Consider the following 9730-nt stretch of genomic DNA (forward strand, 5'->3'; position numbering starts at 1 on the left):
ACCATTCGCCCTTTCTACCTTCTCGCCTTTGTATTGTCTCTCCCCTTTAGTCAAAAAAAATAAATAATAATTCAGTCTTATCTATACTTCTGTACCGGTGAGTTTCTCGTTTCGCTATTTATTTGCTTTGTGTCCGCCTTTATACATATATATATTTTTTTCTTTAATTTTTCTCCTTTTGTAATCATAAACAGAAATTTTTGCCTGTTACGATTCAATGTTTTTTTCTCCTGTTTTTTAGTAATACGTAATTTTTCTTAGTTGTTCACGTGTGGTTTGTGTTTTTTAAGTGTTTTGTTTGTTTATTTATTTTGAAGTGTCATTGTACTTAGTAGCTTTGCTTTTTACTGTCGATCTCTAATTCAATTAGTTACCGTCTTACTTTTATATAAAATTCGAATTTCACTGATATATTGTTAATTAATCTATATATATTTATAAATAGCATAATTTATTACTGTACCCCATTTTAGTCTGATTTAATGTATAGAATTTTAATTTTTTCCTTGTTTTTAGCCCTGAAGATGGGATTTGTATCCCGAAACGTAGGCGTTCGATGAAAATAAAGTTTTAACGAAAAAAAAATGCTGAAGTTTCTGCTGGCCATACTCTTTTTATTAAAGATCCGACTTTCTAGAAGCGACATGCCCATCTATTATATATATATATATATATATATATATATATAATATATATATATACTATATATATATATATATATATATATATATATATATAACATATATATACATAAGCGTATATATTTTCTATTTGTAAAACCTTTCAAAATTCATCAAGCTCTTTACAAGTGCTGAGAGGCTGAGCTGGCTCCGCGCCAGCTGATCTGGTTTACAAGCGGCTTTGCTGATAAAATCTAAATCACCTAAAGTTTTATTCATTAAGGACGCACACTCGTACGAAACTTTCTCTCTCTCTCTCTCTCTCTCTCTCTACTCTCTCATCTCTCTCATCTCTCTCTCTCTCTGGGAACTGATTCCCCAACTCCTCTCACAAAGTTCATTTAGAGAGGACCCTGAATTACTCGCATGCTAAATTGCCGGTTAGGCTTTTGTAATACTTTATATTATTATATGATATATATATTATACATACTATATATTATATATATATATATATTAATATATGTGTGTGTGTGTGTGTGTGTGTGTGTGTATTTGTGTGTGTGGCTGTGTAAATAAATTCTTCCGTTAAAACAGGATACGTCTCAAGTAGGAAAGGCCCTTTAAACCAGAGTATTTTAATGGGCCTTTTATTCATATACATATACATTTACATATATATTTAGAATATATGTACATAGATATATACATATATATTTATATGTAAGCACACTTATTTGTAAGTGTATTCACGATTTTGTGTAACTGATTTTGTCTCTGTGGTAGACAACTCAATTTATTTCCCAAAGTCTATGGTTCGATGTCCTCAGCTTATTTGCCTTCCTATGGGCACGTCTGTGAATGGGTAAGGGCGTGAGCAACAACCAAGGAATGAGAGTAGGACTCGCAAACCCCATCCTGAAGACTTTCTGAGGTGTAGGACATTTCCAACGACACTACCTCTATATGGAAAAACTGCATCTACTGGTCATTTTCACCAGATACATATGCATATGTAATAGCCATAATGCCCTCTTAACTTCTCGAATTTCTTTACTCTTTTTTTTTTTTTGCGCGCGGGGTGGGGGATATCGCTTGTCACTACAAAGCCTCGAAATCCAACTTCAAAGAAATATGAAAGAAATCATGATGTCCGGTAGCGGGAGACGAACCCACGATACCATGATCACGATGAGGTCACCTTGCCGATCTGACCACGAGAAAGAGGGCATTGTGGCTATTACATATACACACACACACACATATATATATATATATATATATATATATATTATATATATTCATATATATATATATATGTGTGTGTGTGTCTATATATGAATAGATAGATAGATAGATAGATAGACAGATAGATAGATATGTGCGTGTGGGAATGTGTAAGAAAATATTCTCAGTATGAGCAAAGGAAAATGTATGCAAACTAGCTTCTTAGATTTAAGGCTTATTGTCAGTGACAATACTATCTAGGTAGTATTCACCACAAACTATGAGACTGGTAGATAACGTGAACAGAAAGGCATGTAGACAAAAAGAATAATATTCATTTCAAAACTGACAACACAATTATTAGTGTGGGGGCCACTGTTTTCCCGTTGGTTTCAAATGTTAATTTTCGGCCACTGGTTGGACTGTTTTGGAAAGGCTTAGCTCACACAAAAATGATGTTGCCATTTTTTGGCGATTTCTGTATAGTTTTCTTACATATTCAAATGACAACCCAAATCATGCTCAATAAATTTATTATATCATCACAAACTACATTCTGTGTACAAAGCAAAGACACAATTTATTGCTAAAATAATATGATAATTAAGAAAAACACTCCTTTCAAAATTTAACTATAAATTGGAAACATAATGATCATTTTATAGATCAAAAATGTCTTATTTGTTTCTTTCTGTCCTGGTTCTCGTCAACTAATGCATGATAGTGGTTGTGTTCACAGTTAGAGTGAAGGATCTTCTTCTTCATCTTCTTCAATCCCTAAAAGTGCTTGGTTGACATTACCGCACACCTCCTCATCGGCACCACACAAACACATTTCAGAGCAGTTAAGACCCTGTGACCGACAGGAGCAGTGTGATGTGCAGCTGGTCTTCTTGCACCCACATTTAATGAGGTGGGTGACTGTTGCTGGAGCTGGAGGCTCCATTGATGGTACTGCTATGAGCTTATCCCCATCTTTCTTCCACCCATAGGCTGTTGCTGATGGTAGCTGAGGGTGAGGAGTATCACACTGATGCAACACCATGGCCTGGTAATGTGCTCAGGCAATAGCTTCATGCAATGCTCCTCGTGTCGGAGGTAATTTTTCAGCTTCCAATTGTTTCTTGGTGAAAAGCTTCCATCTGAGATCACCAACATCCACCAAAGTGCTACCAGGCTCATACAGCTGGTAAACAAATGTTTCGATGGCTCGTTAGTATTGATGGCCAACTTCTCGGACCTCCCTAAGGCAGCAAAGGCGATTACCACTTCCATGGAGCATCTACTAAGTGGTTGCCAACAGGTCAACTTCCCCTTGCCTGCAAATCTACCTGTAATGTCACCTCCAGAGAAGGCGTGAAATCCAGGTAAGGCTTCGGTCTTTGCAGCACCAAGCGCATTCACTATTGGTTCTAGTGAGATTATCCGCTTTTTGTTCCCCACACCAGTGACAAAGTATGTGTTCCTACAGAGCCGATGGTAACAGTGGATTCCAAGGACAAATACATCAGTGTCAGGTGATTGAATGTAGAGTTCAGTTGCTCCCCTTCGAACAGCATCCAGACTGTGCAGAATAATTCTTGTGACAGCTTCTTCTTGGGAGCTGTGGAGATGGTGAACATCTATGGAGTTTGAGAGGACCTCCTTTCGTGAAGTCACTATGAAGAGCTTGGGCTTACCCTCAAAGTGCTGGAGAGCTTTCTTTGCAAGATAAACTGTCAGTTCATCTTTAGTTGCAGTACTGGACAAGAACTACTTTGCTGACACCTTGTCAATTGGTGTATTGTCTGTGACATGATAAGCAATTGCTGGTTTACTTCCCTGTCGTCTTTCTCTTGTGGCCTCTTTCAGTGACGTAGGAAGATCATAACGATCAAAGACTAAATGGAGCTCATCATATTCTCTGCATTTGCTGTCTGTTGTTGTTATGAAGGGATCAGCCCATTGAGCACAGGTCTTGACTGAAGGTGGTTTCCCCATTGTCTGAACAATTGCCATTCCATCAATTACAGTTGCCTTTCTTGGTGTCAAGGGAATTGTGTCGTCGGTGATATTCTCTTCTTGCCGATCAACACTAATTTTTCTTGGCAGGTCCTCGAGTACAGTCATCAGCTTGCTTTTGTCAGTGCATGGTAGGAGTTCACCACTCACTCTGAACAAGGCTCGAGGTAGAGACGTCAACTCATGTTGACCAACACATTCCTTGAGATTTATTTCAAGCATATCAGAGTAGGCAGACTTAAGGTCTGTCATAGTGAGAACTTCTCCAGCCTGGAGTAGGTTGCAAACTAGGCTGACAAACTCAATGCCTGAGACTACTTTGCCAACATTAGCTTCTTGCTGTGCATGCACTTTCTCTTCACTGCTGTTGTTTGCACCACGTTGGACATTCTTAACCCAGCATGAGAGATGGTACTTGACATCAATAGCACGAGCATCGTCCTCAGTGATGGCAGCACTTTGCTGCACCTTCCAAGTTTGATTCTTGCTTTCATCAACAGCCCTTTGCAAATGTTTTCCTGCACTGAACGTACACACCTCATGAAGCAGCTCCTTCCTGTCTCTTTGGCAGAAGAAACACAGCTTTGCATTGTAAGATGTTGCTGAGCGTGTAAAGTGAAGAGTTGCACACTCATCAGACTTTGTTGTGCTTGTAGCTGCAGAAGAAGGCCGTCCTCGCCTCTTCTGGAGCTGCTGACTCTCTCCTTCTTGGCAGGCCTTCTGGTATCGTGCCTTAGCTCTTTCAAGGTGACCACTGTGACAGGTAGAGCTATAACATTTTCGGTGACATTTTGCTTTCAAGTCTTTCAGACCAGATGCAGTGTACCCATGTAATCGTCCACTGATCTGCACAAAATCAGCATCTCCAGACTTTCCTCTTTCATGCGCAAACCAAAGGAACTTTGAGTAGGCCTCCTCTGATGGTTCAGACACCAGGTCACCATTGTCAGGCTCTTGACACTGAGTACACAGCTTGAAATCAGTTTCTGGACGCGGTTTCTTTTTGATACTAGGGTCCATCTTGTGTGATCGCTCCTACACTGTAATGGCCCATGCACTTCAATCTGCCACACACAAAATTAGGACCTTCCCTGGAGTGAATATATATCATTGTAAAGGAAATTTAGAAATTGTCTTCTAAAATAAAATTTAGTATATAACTCTAGTCGCTAGAGGGCAGGGTATTATGGAATCCTTGGAATATAAAATAAAATTTAGTATATAACTCTAGTCGCTAGAGGGCAGGGCATTTTAGAATCATTGGAATTTTGTTATTTCTGGATTCCTTGGGTTTTCTTTATTCAAAAAGTTTACTTCGTGTGGTGGTTTTTCTACTTCAACCAGTCTGCTTTTGAGCAATACAACAAACGTAAGAATTGTAAAATCAACCATCAGTGCAGTGAAAAAAATTTGTTTTAACATTAATTATAGCTTAAAGTGCCACAGTTGGGTAATTGCTTCTTTTTCGTGTCTTTTCAGCCGTATTGACAGGTGTGGGACCCTAGTCAAGCGAGGTTTTGATTCTCATGTAAATTATTCACGCCCAAGTCATGCTGAAAATAATGGACAGTGCCTAGACTGATATTTGGAAAATGCTCAAAAGGATAGTTGAAATAGCATAACGTTCATTGAAGCCCAGCTACGTCGTACATTCTCCTCCTGGATAGGTTATTCCTCTCCTGGTAAATGTTCAGTGTTCTTGATCTTCGGCTTGACCTTCAAGAATAGATGCCATTCACCATTCTCATATCATACTGCAAGAGTGGCTCAATTTTCAAATAATTTGAAGACCCCTGCTTGGAACACCGGCAACGAATGAACTTCTTGTCTCTTATACACCATTTAATGCCTAAGTTGAGTATAGTATGTATGTAATTGATAATTATATATAATTAATTTTTATATGTTGGCTTTTTATCCCATTCATTGTTTTCTTCTATGTTTGCCATTTATTGTGATCCCTTCTTCCTGTCGAACCTCAGATTTCTAGCTTTCTCTCTCCCTACATATTCCCTTCTCCCTTACATTTGGTGCCCAGACCCGGGATTACATGTTGGCATTCATGGGGAAACATTGTTTGGCATAAACAAGACTGAAATAGAACGTATATTATCCAATTTGGGCACTTAAGTTTAGCACTTATTTTTGGTTATGATTTGGAATTTTGTTTGTGTGTTCTCACGAGTATAGGTACTTGTGAAGTGGAATAGGCTTTCAGAGTTCTGGCGGGTTCACGTATCCCAGGTTCCCTAGTACTAGTGCTGTTTGCCGAGGATTTCCTGTTAGGTTAGGTAAGATATACCCCTTACCTGAGTGAGGTTAGTGGAGCTGTATTAGTCAATTATAGGATAGATACTGTTAGATATTTTCTTGTATTTGTCTTGGTGTAAGCTAATCCCTCGAAGCTTTAAACTGTGGATAAGAATGAACTTATCTTTTACTGAATTTAGGTGGTAGTTCTATCTGAATAATCAGTGCTTTAGTGTAGATGAGTGAATAGATTGAGATTTGGCGTGAGTCTTAATTATAATCGTAATATTTTTTTTTTCTTATACAATTTTTTTTCACCATTATTTAACATGGCTAGTTCCCTGAGTGAGTTAACTTTGAGTTTTTTTTGGATTAATATAGGTAAAGAGTTGCAGTTGAGTGGCCAGGAATTAATGAATTTTGCTGATACCAAATTTAAGGAAAGACTGAGCATAGAAAATAAAAGGATAGAACGAGAAGAGAGAAAAGAGGAAAGAAACGTGAAAGGGAGGATAGATTATTAGATAGAAACCGTAAGAAAGAAGAGGAGGACAGGAAACTAGAATATGAAAGACTTGAATTAGAAAATAAAAAGTTAAGTAGCCTCCATAGTGTTAGTCCACAGTCTATTAATGCTCAGGATAGTTTCTCCGTTGCTATTCCTAAATTGAACTGTATGGAAAAGTGGTGAAGATATTACAGCTTATCTGATAAGGTTTGAAAATTTAGCAAAGCTGAGTGGATGGCCTAAGGAATTATGGGCACCTAGGTTAGCTCTTTTATTTTCGGGTGATGCACTTAATGTTTACTCTACTCTACCTGATGAAGTTTGCAAGGATTATGATAAATTAAAAGATTCTATTTTGAAAACATTTCGTAAAACTACAGAACAGTATCGTAGAGAATTTAGTATGCTAAATTTAAAGATGAAAATTTTATGCAGTATCTGACTAAACCTTTACCCGCTCTTTGACTTTTGGATAGATAGTGCTAAAAATTGACAAGAATTATGACAGTCTGAGAGATTTCATTGTAACCGACCAATTTATGTCTGCCATTCCTAAATATATTAGGTTATTCCTTATGGAACAAGGTTTTACTAATGCTACAGAATTGGCAAGAAAGGCTGATTTATATTGTGGAGCTCATGATTGCTATCCTAACAGAACTAGAGAATAAAATAGCAATAAATCTTCGAGTAAGAAAGTCCAAATTGAACAAAAACCAGAAACTAAAGCTACCTTCATTCAAACTAAAGATAAAATTCAAATGAAGAATCCAATTTGCTTCACTGTGGTACCGTGGACATTATGCTAAAATTGTCCCAAGTCTCCCAAAGCAGAGGAGGTAATTAAGAGGTGTCTAACAGGTAATGATCGTAATCTTGGCCCCTTCTGTGCAGGTAAAGTTAATGGACTTAATGTTTCTACAATTTTGAGAGATACAGGTTGTACTTGCATCATGGTGTCAGACAAAATTTTTCCAATATCCCCCTGAACCCTGATAAACTACCTAAATGTAACAGTTTCGGATTACCTAGGGTCGAAAGAATGATTTTCCTGTTACTAGAGCGTTTCTTGATTGTCAATTTTTTAAGGGGTGGACAGATGTAGTAGTTGCACCTATTGATTGTTGTTCGGTCATGATTGGTAATGTTGAAGGAGCTACTATGCCAGATTCTAAAGATACTTTCCATGCTGTGAGAGAAAAGTTCGATTCAGTATCTGTAGTCGCCAGATCTAAGTCTAGTAAGGAATCTAAAAGAATTCCTGTACATCCTTTATTACTACCTGCTGTAAAAGATTTAAATGTTAATAACAGTGATTTTGTGAAATATCAAGAAGAGTGTGCTACTTTGAAGGATATTAGGGATCATGCTAAGGATGGTACAGTTTTCACTCGTAAAAATCATAAGTACACTTTTGAATATGACAATAACATTTTATTAAAGAGAATCTTAGACTCGACTAATAGTCAACTTGTGGGCAAGTCTTTTCTAGTCGTACCTAACCAGCTTAGGAATATAGTCTTAGAAGTAGCTCATGAGTCCCCCTTCTCAGGCCATTTTTCTCATAGAAAAACTTATCAGAAAATTTCTTCACTTTACTTCTGGCCAGGCATGACTGTTGACATTTATGACTTTTGTAGGAGTGTGATGTATGTCAGAGGTTTGCTTCAAAGGGTAGGACTAAAAAAGGAAAAACAGAAATAGTTAAAATGCCTGTGATTTCCGTACCTTTTGAGAAAGTAGCAGTGGATATCGTTGGGCCTATAAAGCCAAGATCATCTTCAGGTTGCTCTTATTTATTAACACTTGTAGATTATGCTACTTCCTTTCCAGAAGCAGTCCCCCTAAAAAATATAACTTCTATAGATATAGCAGAGGCACTAGTGACCATCTTCTCTAGGGTAGGAATTCCTAAAGTCATTGTTTCCGACAGAGGGGCTCAATTCACTTCAGACTTGATGGGTAAGGTGTATGAGCTAATTGGTATAAAACCTGTGTTTACCACTCCGTACCATCCGGATACGTATAACAAGCTGTTATTAGCTTGGCAAGGTCCTTACAAAGTTCTAAGAAAATTAAATAAAGTAGATTATGTTTTGGATGTTAAAGGAAAAGCTAAAGTTTTCCATGTTAATCTTTTAAAGAAGTATGTTAGAAGATCTATGTTTTGCTTGAATACTTTTGATGGTTTATCATCTAGAGAAGTACTAGAAGAGGTTACTTCATCTAATGTGATGGTTAACTTTTGTATTGTTGAAGATTCTTCTAATACAGAACTACCAACAGTAGGTTCTGAAAACTTCTTTAGGTTCTCTGAAACTTCTAAAGGATCTTTACCAACTTGGTGATTCTTTAACTAGTCCAATGATTACAGAATTAAAAGTAATTTTAAGTAAATTTGGAAAGATTTTTTCAGATATCCCTGGCTGTACTTCTACGGTTATGCATACAATTAGACTTAAGACTAATGAACCTCTAAAATCAAGGCTTTACCCTGTTCCTGTCCATTTGAGTAATGAATTTGAATATGAAGTTAATAATTTACTTAAGCTAGGTGTCATAGAACCTTCTGATTCCCCTTATTGTAATCCGGTTGTCATGATTAAGAAACCTGATGAGACTTATAGGTTAGCACTAGATTTCCGTGCATTGAATTCAATAACTGTCTTTGATTGTGAGCCAATGCCACTAATTGATAAAGATTTCTTTAAGTTTACAGGTGCCATTTACTTTTCAGAAATAGATATTACCAAAGCTTACTACCAGATTGTTTTTGCATCCGAATAGCCGTCAATATACTCGCTTTCCAAGACCTCTAAAGGATTGATGCAATTCACTAGGATGCCTTTTGGGTTATCCACTGCTTGTGCTTCGTATATCAGACTTATGAGAAGAGTTTTTGAGGGTGTCAAGGGAATAAGTATATACTTTGATAACATACTTATTTTCTCAAAGGACTGGCCAGAACATCTTCAGATTTTGAATAATGTATTAACTTCACTTGAGATACATGGTTTAAACTGCTAAGCCATCGAAATGTCGTTTTTTGGTTTACCTTCCATAACCTACTTAGGTTTTAGATTTCTAAGAATTGTATTTATCCAGATCCAGATAAGTGCAGTAA

The 9730-nt window shown here is 37.1% G+C and overlaps 1 long non-coding RNA gene across 1 annotated transcript; it reads left to right on the forward strand.

Annotated features, from left to right (window-relative positions):
- Window positions 1–4966: 4966 nt before the first annotated feature.
- On the forward strand, window positions 4967–5750 carry LOC135196835 (uncharacterized). The gene is made up of 2 exons (XR_010310479.1): window positions 4967–5217; window positions 5328–5750. It is a non-coding gene; the product is annotated as an uncharacterized LOC135196835 (long non-coding RNA).
- Window positions 5751–9730: the final 3980 nt, after the last annotated feature.

The sequence above is a fragment of the Macrobrachium nipponense genome, chromosome 18, assembly GCF_015104395.2.
Source record: "Macrobrachium nipponense isolate FS-2020 chromosome 18, ASM1510439v2, whole genome shotgun sequence".
In the NCBI taxonomy this organism is placed as follows: domain Eukaryota; kingdom Metazoa; phylum Arthropoda; class Malacostraca; order Decapoda; family Palaemonidae; genus Macrobrachium; species Macrobrachium nipponense.